Raw genomic sequence first — 16,040 nt, 5'->3', positions numbered from 1 at the left:
TTTGTATGTCTTGTATTGAATAAAAAAAGAAAAAAAAGATCAACAGGTTCACTTCCAAAATATTGAAATAGAACACATATTTAAAGTTATTTCTAAGAAAATATCTTGCTTAAATGCAAACACCATCAGAAATTTCATTAATTAAAAACAAAACTTTCTAGTTGTAAACGCTTCCCTCAAGTTCACATTTCAACAAAAAACAGACGAAATGCATTATAATGATGCATAAGCACATAAATTATAAGAAATTTACAACACAATGGCATGTCTGCGGTTGCTAAAGTGTTGCTTTATACCAGAGTGGGAAATGAATCCCTTTAGAAATAGACCGCGGAGGGATACATGATAATTTCCCTAAACGCTACATTGTACCTATATTATGTCCATCTGCAGACGTTCATATTTATTCGCGGATCACTTGATTATTGATCACTGTGGCGCTCGCCCACTCTTGGGGTATACAGCCGCGCCACATCGGCTTCTTTTCCTGCACAGTTATTCCTCTATGCATATGGGTGTGGAGAGCTGAGTGAATTCTATGTTGGTGTCAGAACTATTTCAGTGGTCACGACGAAATTCCGAAATTCGAACCAGTGACCTCGAAATTACATGGCCAGCATTCGACCTGTTGACGACTGTTTCAAATTAGTCTAAGAAATTTTTCTCAAGCAATATTGTCAATTACAACCATCGGTTTGCGCATGTTTTCTACGCGTTCCAGTCTAAAAATAGATTTGCCGGCCTGGTTCCCCGCGGTATGACGGCCGTGTATATGGATTCGATACAGCAAATGGTCCATCATCAGCATGGTTTCCGGCTTCATGTAATGAAAACTTATGGAGAATGGACTGCAACAGTTGTATCCCTTGAATGAGAAAATATAGTTCAAATAATTCCATTGGTCAATATTGCTCATTGGGTTATTGTCGACCTGAAATGGCTTTAAGTCACCCCAGGGTGACATGAATCGGCTTGAAGTCACCCCTGTACCTTTATAATTTTGACATAGGATCTTTAAATAACATTAAACAAAAGCAAATCCATGCACTAGCATGTACTTAATTATTGATATATAACATGTTTTGGTATATAGCATGTTGTTAGTAAGCAATCGGCAAAGTTTCAAGTATATCTATGGTGTTGTATGCTTCAGAAATAGCAATTAGAATGTATTGCTTAAATGTTTCCGCAAGTGACCGCTGGAAAAGATAACCTAGAGACAAATATTATGGAATAAGACTAAAGAATTACAATGTGAGTGTTTTCACCTTCACTTACCCTCTGAGGTCTAGTATTCGCCCAGTCGTAAAATTCTTCGGGTAGAAAGTCCAACAAATATTGTTCAAATGGATATGGGTGAAATGTCTCCCGCCCCAAAACATCCAAAGAACTTAAAATAGGAACACCGGCTATTTTTAAACACTTCCCGATCTCAAAGTCTTCGCTTATTTCCGGTATTAAATTCGTTTTAGTCAGTGCGCATGCGTCATTGTTTAATCCAGAATCGACCATTTGCCGTAAAGCAGCGACACTCATGACGTAGCCAGCTCCGCCACTCATGTATCCGTGGTTTTCTAAGTACATGTTGAAATGGTATCCCAGGTAACCAGGTTTGTCTTTATCATAATTATTCAACAAAAAGCGAAGGTTCTCCAGTATGACGTAGGTATCGTCATCTGCCTTTAACACCCAATCAAATGTGCCCATACGATTCGTGTAAGCGTGGATCATCGCGTGACGAACTTTGTAAATGAGGTTGTTCCTTGTTTCCTTGTACGGCGTCATGATGACGTCATCTTTTTCGTCACGTGTCTGTAAAACGAAGTAGTGGCTATTGCAACGTCGTGCCCACGTGGCGTTCACTGCGCGTGCGCGTGTATGACGGTTAGCTTCCGTCGTGAGGATGAGGCACAGAATTCGGACCTTGTCAAAAAGAGCGTCGGCTTCAGATGTATCTACAAACTCTGTGAAGAACATAACAAAGATTTACTAAATAACAAACAACAAGTCAATAATACAACAACAACAAATAACAACACAAACAACAAAAGCCTGTTATTTCGGAACGATTTGGTTATTATTGATCGTATAATTTCTATACACACGCTAGATATATTTATATAACTACATATTCTACTCGCACTAATTGATTTGGATAATTAGCATAATTCAGTCAATTCATTGCAAACGAAATAGATTTTCGTCATTCAGACCTTTACGGTTATTCTTCTGATTATTAACTTTCATTTAAACTGTAGCCATTCTAACATGCAATTTATTACTTGCCTTGCGGTAGACGAAAGCTTAATATCGGTAGGTTATGTTAAATAACGCTTACCATTCCGTGTTTAAGCAAACAAATTTATGCAAGCCAAAAATACAAAACTATAATAAAATGTGTTTTCCGCACTAACCACGAAAGTACCTTGAAAATACGTTGATGCGATTGAAATACATTAAAGGGATCTTTTCACGGTTTGGTAAATTGACAACATTGAAAAAAATTGTTTCAGATTCGCAAATTTTCGTTTTAGTTATGATATTTGTGAGGTAACAGTATTACTGAACATTTACCATAGTCCAATATAGCCATTATATGTATCTTTTGACGATTTGAAAACCTAAAAATTATAAAGCGTTGCAACGCGAAACGATTGAATAATTTGGAGAGTTCTGTTGTAGTCGTTTGAATTTACGAAACTACGAAGATTGCTTATATAATGTATAAAATACTGCACTTGTGTATGCCCGGCGGAATAGCCGAGAGGGCTAATGCGTTTTTACTTCAGACAAACTCCAGGACTCCTGGGGTCACTGGTTCGAGCCCTGGTACCGGCTACCTTTTTTCCTTTTTTAAATTTTATTCTTGATTTTTTACTGGAGCTTTTAAGATCCAATGTTTATATTTATCAATATAAAGCATTTAATGACAAACTTAAAAATATGCCAAAATCTGTGAAAAGGCCCCTTTAATGAGTTAACTGTTACTTGAGTTCATTGAAATACATTCGTTACGTAAACGAGTTAATTCATATGTGCCGTGCGATCGTTGAACAAGTGTCGTAACTTAAGTGTGTCTTAGAAATTTGATAACATTGGGCCCTGTCGACTTCAACGTTACCTGCAGTTCTTGGGTCAGTCTTCAAAAGATGACTGACGTATTCTTCCACTGGGCGAGAGAACCCTGTCTCTGGAGAATAAAATCGAAAACTTAATGAGCCGCGTTTTGGGGTAAAAGGGGGTTAATGCATGTGCGTTTAGTGTCCCCCCAGATTGACCAGTAAGTCCGCACAGGCGAACCCGGGACAACATTTTCGCATTAACTTGATTATCGTTTACATTTTCTTTACGAAAAAAACACTCCAGAAAAGCGTTAAGTGTCTGTGACTAAAAGTGGCTAATCTGGGACGGCACTTAACGCACATGTATCAAACCCCGTTTTCAAAAAACGGGATTCAAATATTTTTCGTCGAACCGTCATAAAGCACAATATTCAAACATAATTGATTCTTGTCAAATTAAGATTGAATTTGTTGGTAGTGAACGTTTAAGAACTTCAGCAGCCAATGTCCTTTACCACTGAATCATGCTTGGCAGTTTTCAGATACACGCATACTTGTGCGCATTTAATATTTGTTAACCGGTTTACTCAGGAAAGTGTGAATAGTTTGTGATGTGAGTGAAATACTGTTTGAGACGGGAAAAAACAACAACACCGCCTCGATGTAACTGACTTATTGGTGAACACGAAAAAAAAAGTAATTAAACTACATAGTCGATTACCCGCGAATTCTCAGCGACTTTCAGTCTGAAATAAACAATTCACATTTGTGTTAAACAAAACAAATAGTAGCTATATATTATAGAAAAACGCTTTTTTTGATCGCCGCGGCGTTATGGATATGGTGTACGCCTAGGTACCGGGAGGTCACGGGTTCGATCCCCAGTGTGGGATATTCCCCAAAGACACCAATTACTGGTTCTTTGCAGAAAACGGACTCGATCATAGCGTTTCAATAAGCATAAGGCTCTCGATGCAATAGAGCTTAAATAAAGAGGTCTAAACGAAACACAATTGTATATTACGCAATTTTACTGCTAACTGAAATAAGCATCCAGCCATAATGCCCTAAATGTCACTACCACTATAAGCGATTTGTTTTCAGTTTTAAAATACTTTTGTGTTATCAAACAGATTTATTCATAATAAATATTAAATGTACCTTTAACACTTCAAAATGCAATCCTGATATATCGGCCGGATGTCGCCTTATCCAACGAGTAAAGAAGGACAAGCAAGGCGCATATAAGCCCAGCCAACGTTCCAGCGGACCGGAGGGACCTACGGCACCCGAGCAATTTTATCAGCATTGTTTTCACCTCAACGTGTCGCCTTTAAATTGCCCATCAGTCTATATGGCATGTAAAAAAACAAGATAAAACGTGTCAGCTTTAAATTGGCCATTGGTTAATATGACCTGAAAAAAACAAGAGACAAACTATAAATTGAGCAATGTTATCAGCATAGTTTGCCTTTCAATGTCTCCCCCTTTAATATCAAAAGGAAATTAGTTAAAGAGAGTATGCGCGACTTTTACATGTCTTAAATTGTAATATATTGATACAACAAGATATATGTTTGTCAGAAACACTATGTCCCCTTCTAAGCCACTTTGAAGCTATATATTTGACCTTTGATCTTGAAGGCTGACCTTGACCTTTCACCACTCAAAATGTGCAGCTCAATGAGATACACATGCATGCCGAATATGAAGTTGCTATCTTCAATATTGCAAAAGTTATGGCAAAATGTTAAAGTTGAGGCAAACAAACCAACAAACAGACAGGGCAAAACCAATATGTCCCCCACTATAGTGGTGGGGGACATAAATATATTACAATAACACAAAATAGGCAAGAAAAAATTTGCATTGAAGACGAATTTCAGAAAAGACAAATTAACGCCCTGAGCCGATTGTGACGAAGATAATTATTTTGTACATATTTTCCTACAATAACCTATTCGTCTATTTATTAGGATCGGAGTTAGTGTTCGTGTGTCGTATGAAAAAATATCGCTGCAGTACGGAATCCGGATAGTGCCATCTATAATATCGCCCTTCTTTTATCAAACGCGACACTAGAATCACGAAGCGATACCCGAAATTTTGCGCGACAGTCGCGGCGACGCACGATACTTTGCGCGACAGTCCCGGCGACGCACGATATATTTAACACGATACATTACCTTTTGGGCTACAAACACAAGGCTGACGCGCAAAAAATCGTGCGTCGCCGTGACTGACGCGCAAAATATCGTGTATAGCTTCGTGTGTCTAGTGTCGCCCTTAATGAAAGAAGGGCGGGGTTAAAGATGGCACTATCCGGATTCCGTACTGCAGGAAATTAAAATGATACGTAAAACTAAATTTAGATTCACATCGTACATGCATGATATTCATAACAATAACAACATATGTCTACAATCGAGATGGTCTTCGATTTAACAGCAGGAAAGTATGTGCCAATCCTGGACACAACCAGTTACGCTCAAGCACAAATAATGAAACGTTTATATTTTGATATTTTTTACTTTAAAGAATTGTCCAAAAACATAATAAATGAAGATACAGACAATACAGAATAAATAGTTTCCCTCTTTTTTTGGAAAGAAACGTGAGTTGTTTGGATTTAATTGCATTGTCTAAACACATGCGCAATTTAATATGATTATAAAAGAGAACATCATTTTGTACATCCCAAGTAGTTGCGCAGACAGTCTTAATATATGCTGAAAACTCTTTTAACCCTTTACCACTTAGGTACCTATTTTGGGCATTTTTAGTCACTAAGAAAGATACATTTAATTAAAGAGCTTTCTTACTGCGAGTTACTCGCAGGCTGTTCTGTTTTTATGCTGTTTGTACATAGCCATTTCCACTTTGCTTCTGAGTGGGTAAGGGTTGCAAGAGAGTGAAACAAAACCTTGGTTCATCAGCATAAGAATGGGTGTCAAAAAAATGTGCATTTTTTGTTGCAGGAATAATAATGAAACTTGCCAACCACTCTACCGAAAAACACATGGTGCAGAACCTGCGGGAATCGGGAGGCTGTCCAACTGATATAACGCAGATAAGTGGTTACAAGAACTTACAAAACATCATAAACTACAGCAACATATCTCTGCAAACACAGAATAAATGTTCACATATTTTAGTGTACACTCGAATTTTTAAACAACTACTAATCGATCAAATCATCCAACATGTCTCAAAACAATATGCAAAAAGCAAAGTAGCTCCATGTCTCACACACAACTGGAAGAGTGTCTTGTTATTAAAATATTGTAAATGTGTTTTTATAGCAAAATTTGTAATTTTTAGTATGGGTCAGAGCTCCTGATAATATGCATGTCTGCGTATCTACGCAATGAAAAATTAAAAGAACGCATTACATATCTTCATAGTAACATTACGCAATGCAAATCTTGGTACGTATTTTTAAAAGATTAAAGTGCGTTACCAGTTTAACCAATGATCCAACAGAGTTTTTATTCAAATTAACTTTTGAATCAAAATTAAGTCAATCAAATGAAGATTGGAATAAAACTGGCAGCCCATCGTATGGGTGGACCAAAAAGGGACTTTTAGAATTGGTTAATAGAGATTAATCAAGACAGAGGGACAGCACATGTATGTTGAATATTTTTAAAGAAATTCTGTTCATATCATCATTTGAAATGTATCCTTTTTGCACTTATAACAAATAATAATATTTATAGATTAATCATAATAATGTCAGTTTTCAATGGAATAGAAAATTCCTAAGTACCCAATATGGCTGAAACATAGGCGTAAAATACCCAACCCATGTGAAGGACAAAAATCTTACCGGACATGAGGTCCGATAACTTTTAAAATTAACCGGACCTCATCAGATTTTACCGGACCTCGTTCTTTTTTACAAAACAAAAGAAAAGACCTTTTAAAGTTTGTTTTTTTGACGTTGGAGATGCAATCATATTACAACTTAATCTAAACCCGTTCTATGAAAATATGTAAACATTTCAGTTAAAAGTGAAGACAGCTATGTGATTTTTTATACATTACAAGTACAGCAATATGAAACCCTAGTATTGTTAGAGGGGGTAATCACATGACAATTAAGATGGCGGAACTTTAGTGTCAAAACAGGTGTGTTTCGCGACTGTATCAGCTTTATAACTTTTGTGTAATTAATTTATAAATACCGCTTACTTTCTAGTCATATCAGTATGAGAGTGATTAGTGTTAATTTTCTTTGCAGGGGGCTGCAATTTTGTGATCTCGCTAATAAATTTCGTAGCAGGTGAAGTGGAGATATATCGTGAATATTAAACGAAATTAACGATTATCACTTTTCGACTGGTTGCTAAAATCTGTTTTATTTGTAAATGTTCTTGTGACTTTCCATTTTTACTATTTTTATATCTTTTTAAAATGTATTTCATGCTATATTTAGTAATCTCCAGTGATCAACACACATCAATCATTACATATAAAGCAACCTCCCAATCTGCAACACCATTACAGTCAACACTCCAGACCACTGCAACACAGGTTATTGTTCAGCTGTTGAATTGCTGGTGTCCTTACCGTTATAACAGAGGTAAATTTAAAATGGATAGTATGTTATATGTATGTTTGTACTCCAAATACAGCGAGAATACATTTGTTTCTTTGTCTTTGTCTTTCATAATACCATTTGTTTTTTATTAAATCATGTTCTACAAGGTGCTCCATATTGACATATTTACACAGAGTTATGTACGTAATAGCCAAGGAAGATGCAAAGAAACGTTCACCATTATATGGGTTGCAACAGCGTAATCAACACTTGCATTTATCTCAAGAGGAAAAGCTGAATATTACTTTTGTAGACTTTATAGATTAGTCATAATTGAAATTATTTGTTGACAAATTTGCTACAATATGATTTCTTTTTGGGCGATGTCATCGCAGACGACGTGAAAAGACAAGAAATGTCACTACCCAGGTTCTAGGTGACACTAAAAAGTAATAACAAAGGAAGATGCAAAGAAAACGTCCACTATGATATGGGTTGCAACAACTCTTGGATTATGTCTGCTTGCATTTAGCGTCATCAGCGCTTGTATGTGTCTCAAGAGGAAGCGCTGGATGTGTATATAAGTTTTTGTAGATTTTATTGATTTTTCATTATTGAAAGTATATTTAAATATATTTTTTATAAAATTTCTCCTTTGCCATCACATATTAAATGGAAAGACAAGAAATGTCAGCAACCAAGTTCCAGATAACACTCAAACAGCTGTACAGCCCCAAACAGTTTTGATTGAAAGTAACAACATAAGCTGCCATCTTGTAAAGTATGGTCTGCACCATGGATCAATCTGAGCAGGATCAGGATGAGGATGTCAATTATTTTTTATATAAATCTTCCCATCGCACAGGAAATGACAGCATACAGCTGCTTTCATCTCTGATCATTAGCTTACATTTCATTTTTAGATTCGTTGATGCCTCTGTTTTTGAAGCACGATATGGAACTCAGCTTGAATTAAGGGTTGTCAAACGCGAAAGTGGGTGGGGAACCCGTCTAAATTTGTTTAGGCTTTTTAACAAAAAAATGGAGGCATCAATGACAGAATTGTAAATTATATAAATATTTTTGATGTTTTCGGAAATCAACAAAGAACCATTGGTCATTGATATAACAGACAGCCAGGGCATTTCTCCTATTTCTCCATCCAATGGCAGTGAAATAATTAATAGTCAGCTGGATTTGTTTGACAGCTACGCCCAAGACACTCCCAACTCCGAGCTTAAGCCAACAGTCAACCCAGCCACCCAGTGACCCTACCACCTTCACCTGCTCTATCTCAGACTCCAACTGTCAGGTAATTTTGTTATTGATTATCTTTACGACTGATTGTGAGGATAAAATGTATGAATACACACCACACGACTTCATTATAAACACTATAACAGCATTTGAAAACTTATTTTTAAATACCTGTTATAGCAAGAGGGCTTGAAAAGCCCAAAGTCGCTCACCTGAGATTCAAAGGGACTGACCTGTTCTGTGCAGCCCAAGATTTCATTAGAACAAATGTTCTAACAGACTTTCATGAATAGTGAACACCCTGGCGGCAACGTTTTTCAACAGACCGGGACCATTTTCGTACACATCCAAGGTAATATTCTGACAAAGTTTCATGAAAATTGGACGATAAATGTGACGTTAAAGAGTGTTAACAAGTTTTTACAATAGCCAAATAAGAAAAAATGCACCACCTCCTGGTGACCATGTTTTTCAACCAACTGGAACAATTTTTGAACTCGTCCAAGATATCATTGGGACGAATCTTCTGACCAAGTTTCATGAAGATCAGACAATAAATGTGGCCACTAGAGTGTAAAAAAGGTTTGACTATAACCATATAGCCATATAAAGAAATATACCCCGCCCCCATGTGTTTTTCAACCAACCAGAACATTTTTTCAACTCATCTAAGATATCATTGGGACAAATCTTCTGACCAAGTTTTATTATAATCGAAATAAATGTAGCCTCCAGCACCCGATTGTATAAACGCTGATTAAAGTTACCGCTCGGTAACATTAAAACCTTGGTAAGTTTGCGGTTATTCAGGTACAGTAACCTTCAAGGTATCTCGATTGTATAAACACGATATACCGCAAAGTAACCTAACCGCGCATAGTGGAATTTATCCACCGGTAACTTTAACCAAAACATTCCCACAATGCATTTTCTAATGACGTAATTTTTGCGCGAAGTGTCACGCTTATAAACAGCGACATGTTTTTTTTTTTCAAATTCATTTACAAATGAATTCACAATCAAATAAAGTGTTTATTTTAACTATGAGTTCATCAAAATGACCAGGGACAAAATTGAAAATGATGTCGGGATTTGCATCATTGAGCGGAATCCTTGGTGCTTCCAAACTGCAAGGGAGTGCTTACAAAGACGTCTATTCTTTTAGTTGTTCTAGATGTAACATAAAAATTATACATGGTCGTCGTAACATGCTAGACTATTCTTCTAATTTTACTTATGTTTACAATAGACTTACTTACTTTCTTGTACAATAGGGGAATTTACCATAGACAAATAAAACATTGTTCAAGTTTAAATATATCTTTGTATGCAGAAATCTGCAAATGCAACCGAGTTCAACAACGGCTATTATTTGTGTCGTGTTCTGAGAAAACTGGGCATAATGCATATGCGTAAAGTGTCGTCCCAGATTAGCTTGTTAAGTTCGCTCAGGCTAATCAGGGATGACGCATTCCGCCAAAAATTGATTTTTGCTAAGAAGGGACTTCATTTTAACAAAAAATGTCATAAAAGCGGAAAGTGTCGTCCCTGATTAGCCTGTGCGAACTGCACAGGCTAATATGGGACGACACTTAAAGCACATGCATTATGCCCAATTTTTCTCAGAACACGACACATTTGATAAACTGCTCCGGTTCGTTTTAACAGCAGTAATGTACATAGAGTACATGACGTAGCGTGTGACGAAGAAGAAAGTTTATTTAGTTCTCATTTGAATATAATGATATGATGGCATAAGGGTCTTTATTTAACTATGCTAAAATAATTATCAAAGACCCTAGATGCAAACTCGTCAATTGTTGAATTAAATGGATTATTTATGGATTTTAAAGGATTATTAAAGGTAAGATACTAGTTCGAACGTGTTTTGTTTTTTGTTTGTACTTTTGTTGTTCCCTGTTCTCGGAGAAATGATTTTAACATGGGCGCCATTGATGCATCGGATCACACACGGCATGTCCATAACAGAATATAAGAAACACGTTCTGTGCGTCCTTAAATTCGTCGTCCGAAGTCGGAAATCGTATTGCCCTGTAAATTAAGTCAAATAAAGTGTCAGTCGCTGCAATTTGTTGTTTACTCGTCGAAAATGTGAAGGTCGTCGATGGTTAGCTTTTATAATGTCGCGCGCCGCGGCCATTTTGTGTAAGTTACCTCTCGGTTACTTGTACTTACCCACCTAGGGAAGCAGGGTATGTTTTAACTGGGTTTTAACCGATCGGTATAACTAACCAAATTTTATACAAACGCTTACCGACCAGTAACCAACATGTTACCGACTTTTAACCGCCGGTATGTGGTTAACCGCCGGTTTAACTGTTTATACAATCGGGTGCAGAGTGTTAACAAGGTTTTACTATAGCCACATAAGAAAAATGCCCCGCCCCCTAGTGGCCATGTTTTTCGAACAACCGGAACAATTTTCGAACTTGTCAAAGATATTATAAGAATAAATCTTATGACCAAGTTTCATAAAGATCGGACAATAAATGTGGCCTCTAGAGTATTAACAAGATTTTACTATAGCTATTTACGGAAAAATGCCACGCTCCCTTGGCGGCCATGTTTTTCAATCAACCGAAACCATTTCAAAGTCATCCAAGATATCATTGGGCCAAATCTTCTGACCAAGTTTCATGAAGATCGGACGATAAATGTGGCCTCTAGAGTGATAACAAGGTTTTTAAAAAGCCATATAAAGCCATATAAGGTAAAATGCCCCGCCCTCTGGTTGCCATGTTTTTTTAAACAACCAGCACCATTTTAAAACTCGTCCAAGAAATTATTGAGATGAATATTCTGACCAAGTTTCATGAAGATCGGACAATAAATGTGGCCTCTAGAGTGTTAACATTATTTTACTAAAACTATATAAAGCCATTTAAGGAAAAATGCCCCGAACCCCGGTGGCCATGTTTTTAAAGCAACAAGCACAATTTTCAAACACGTCAAAAACATTATTGGGATGAATCTTCTGCCAAGTTTCATGAAGATCGGACAATAAATGTAGACTCTAGAGTGTTAACAAGGTTTTACTATAGCCATATATAGCCATATAAAGAAAAAATGCCCCGCCCCTTGACAGCCATGATTTTCAAGCAAACATTTTCGAACTCGTCCAAGATATCATTAAGACCAATCTTCTGATCACATTTCATGAAGATTGGACAATAAATGTTGTCTCTAGTGTAATAACAAGGCAACTGTTGACGCCGCACGACGCAAAACGCAAGACGAACGACGGACAAAAGGCGATCACAAAAGATCACCATGAACACAATGTGCTCAGGTGAGCTAAAAATGCAACAGTGTTTTTAAAATATAAAAAAAGTCCAGTCCGGTTTTCGGCAAGAAAAGGCGACAAGTTCATATCCCTGAAAGCTGTCCTAATGACCCATAGAGATTTTTAAAAATGAGCCCTGCTCTGTGAAAAGGGGGTTTAATGTATGTGTGTGTAAAATTTAATCCCAGATTAGCCTGTGCAGTCCGCACAGGCTAATCGGGGACAACACTTTTCGCCTAAACTGGATTATTGCTAAGAAGATACTTTCTTTAAACAAAACATATCATAAAAGCGGAAAGTGTCGTCCCTGATTAGCCTGTGCGGACTGCAATGGGTTGTGGTTTGCTGTTATGCAGTTCCAGCATGCTTATTCTAGAGGATGTCAGAAAAATGTGTGTTGTTTAAAGCGAGATTATACGATTTTTATATATATATTAAACTGTAATATATTGATAAAATATGTTACAATAACACAAAATAGACAAGACAAATTATACATTGAAGAAGAATTTCATAGAATACAGCAAAGACAAATTAGCGCCCTGACACAATTATGACGAAGAAATTTTGTACATATTGTCCTACAATAACCGATTCATTCGTCTTTTTAGTTAGTGTTCGTGTGTCGTATGAATAGATACCATTGCAGGAATTTAAAATGAACCGTTAAGCTAAATTAATATTCACATCGCACATGCATGAATTACATGCTGGCGAATTCGAATGTACAGACATTTTCGATTTCAGACTTAAAAAATCTGGCTTATTTTGCATTTTTCGACACATGTTCTTCATAACTTTTATTTTGATTTATATTGGAATATATGTGGAATAAGTTTTTTAAACATTTTATATAAATTAATAAATATTTGTCAAAATCGTATTATCTCGCTTTAATGGATGTGACACCAAACTTTGAAATATTTTACAAAAACACCCCAGAGGACAATCTGAGTACAGTTACCTCATTCATAACCAAAAATACCATAGATTTTGACGATTCACTTGTATATGTTGATCACCTTGTGCAGACTATTGAAAGTGGGGTCTTTCTTTCTGATGCGAGTCATCAAACTGAAAATTTGAAAGTGTAAATGTTGATATTTTAACTGAGAACTGTCTTTCTAGTACATCCCAGTTTGAATACATCTACATGTACAAGGGAATTCAATATTCAGTATGTTTTAGTTAATCTTCCATCCATCTCTACAAGTAACACTTTATTAAATTAAATATTAAAAACACTTTTTTTCACATGTTTGAAGCATTTGTTAGCAACAAAACAACAACACTAATTTCCTAATTTTGGTCAAAATGCTGCGATTTTTCCCAATCCAAAGGGACACGGCCCCATTCCCAAAATGGTGGGAAAAAAACACTGGTCAGTGGTTGCTGGAACATGCAAAAACAATTAATGTTTTAGTATCTGAAAATTAGAAGTCTTATGATGCTGTATGCAGAAGAGTATATGAAAAGTATAACAATGAGCTAGAGCAGTTTCTGTCAGTAGAAGTTAAATATCCAATGCCATTGAAGTCACCCAAAATTAGAAATACAGACAAGTCAGAGAAAAACTAAATTTTCACAAGAAAAAACTGAAAGTTTAAAAAATAGTGCCACAGATTTAACATGGGAACTTAATGCATGAATAACTGAAAACTCCAGTTTGAACAAGAGATGTGTTTGTCAGAAACACAATGCCCCCTAATGCGCCACTTTGAAGCCATAAACGTGACCTTTTACCTTGAAGGATGACCTTGACCTGTCACCACTCAAAATGTGCAGCTCCATGAGATACACATGCATGCCAAATATCAAGTTACTATCTTCAATATTGCAAAAGTTATGACTAAGGTTAAAGTTTGTGACACATACAATGACAGACACATACACTGACAGACAGGCAGGCCAAAAACAATATGCCCCCGATCATTCGATCCGGGGGAATGAAAATGAACATCACGACCTAAAGACAACTAAAAGATTGAAGCTACATGTACCTCAAGTTGGTATCATTAAAAAAGTGAAACAATAATTATAAGAATCAAAAGCCCGTTTAACAGTTTTATAAATGCCAAATAAGTGTCTTAATTTGTGTCAAAAAAGGGGGAGAAATCAATCGGCTTCGCTTGAGAGTTCCTTATGCAGAATCTTAATTTAAAAAGAAGGCTGATCAGATAAAACTTAAACCTCATAGACTGCCTAGTAAAAATACAATAACCCGTATGAATATTGAACGTCTCGCCTTATCTAAGAAGCATATAGCTGAAGAGCTAGGACCTAAAGAAAATGTATGTCTGCTAAATGATTAAACAAACAAGTTTGGTACGAAAATTAAAGGCATTCATGCCAATGATTGCAGCGGAGAATATTGCGTATAAGGGCCTCGCAAAATGACCACTAAAGCATGCAAAGATATGTTATAATTTTTTTTTAATATTTTGGGAGATATTGATGCTACAAGCAGAATTTCAGAAAACCCAGTCTTTAAGACAACTCTTAAGAATATCTTATCAACCATGTCAGACAAAACTAGTACACATACAAAATTTAATGAACTCTTAGAAGTGTTTAAAGCTGACTTTATCAAGGATGACCTAGGTGATCACTGGGATGAGATGTCGACTTAGGAACAAGCATTTGTGAGCAAATAGTGCAATTTCTTTCGTTCCCTGCATGCCTTGGTGCACTCGGCGGAGACATGATAAAAGGCACTGGTTAACGTTTTGCGAGGGTTGTTAACGTTGTTTTGTGAAAAGAAAAGGTTTGCTGTTTTTGCAGATATATACATGTGTGCGTTATAAGTAGTTTTGTGCGTGCTTTTGTTTTTAAAAATAGGCAGCTGTTTCCCGTTGCGACAAAGCTATGTTTTGAATAAAAGTAATATGATGACAGTAATTTAATAATGAGCATCAGCAAAAGAAAATGGAAGTACATTTTCCACAAATTGTTTACAGCTTTGAGATCACGAGATAAGCATCTCAGCATCTTATCGATGATGACTGTTTAAAACCTGTTAACAAGAACGTTTTTAGATACCGAAAACAACTGTATTTGTTCAACAGATTGTGTGTTTGTTTAATAGTTTTTGCATAATTAAATACAATATGTTGAAATGTTATCATATATCAAAGTTAGTTATAAAGAAGTAAATGAGTATGATAATATGTACTGCTACTAGAAATTCAATATTGATCTTCTTTTATAGTACAAAACATTACTTGATCTTTCTTATAGTTACAAATGTGTGCAAATATAAAAGTAAACACACACACAAGACATTGGAAAATGATTCATATCAAAACAACGGTCAGACTTTTTGTAATTCAAATGCACAAAAAATATGTAGCATAAAAACATTATTTTTGCAAAAACAACTGCAAAATAACTGTTCTTTTTAACAAAACAGTTATTTGTGCTTCTTAGAAGATGTGATAAGTTGTTGTTTGTTTACTTCCCAATTGTTCACATTTTTGACAAAGTGTTTTTAAACAACTGGAATAATTTTCGGATATTTTCCGTTGAAACAACAATAAAACCTGCTAAAATCACACATCGTTCATAATCACACACAAACTACTGACTAACTGAAAAATGTAGGGGTAAAACATTTCAAATTGTAATTACTAGTCTTATGAATGGTTTCCATCTGACATCAAGACAAAGATCTTTGATTAAAGTGTCCAGTTAATTTGGGTCAATTTCCAGGAGTGATACACAATCACCACCTGGCAACAATACAAGCGCAGGTTAATCAGTTTAATAGAGAGTAGGATAAGTTGATGAAAAGTCAAATTAGATTGACATGTAACACTTATTGTTGTTTTATTGGTTTTACCACTATGTTGAATTTCTGCAAAAATATCATCAGCGT

The sequence above is a fragment of the Dreissena polymorpha genome, chromosome 8 (genome assembly GCF_020536995.1).
Source record: "Dreissena polymorpha isolate Duluth1 chromosome 8, UMN_Dpol_1.0, whole genome shotgun sequence".
NCBI classification, from domain to species: domain Eukaryota; kingdom Metazoa; phylum Mollusca; class Bivalvia; order Myida; family Dreissenidae; genus Dreissena; species Dreissena polymorpha.
This window is presented reverse-complemented; position numbering follows the sequence as displayed.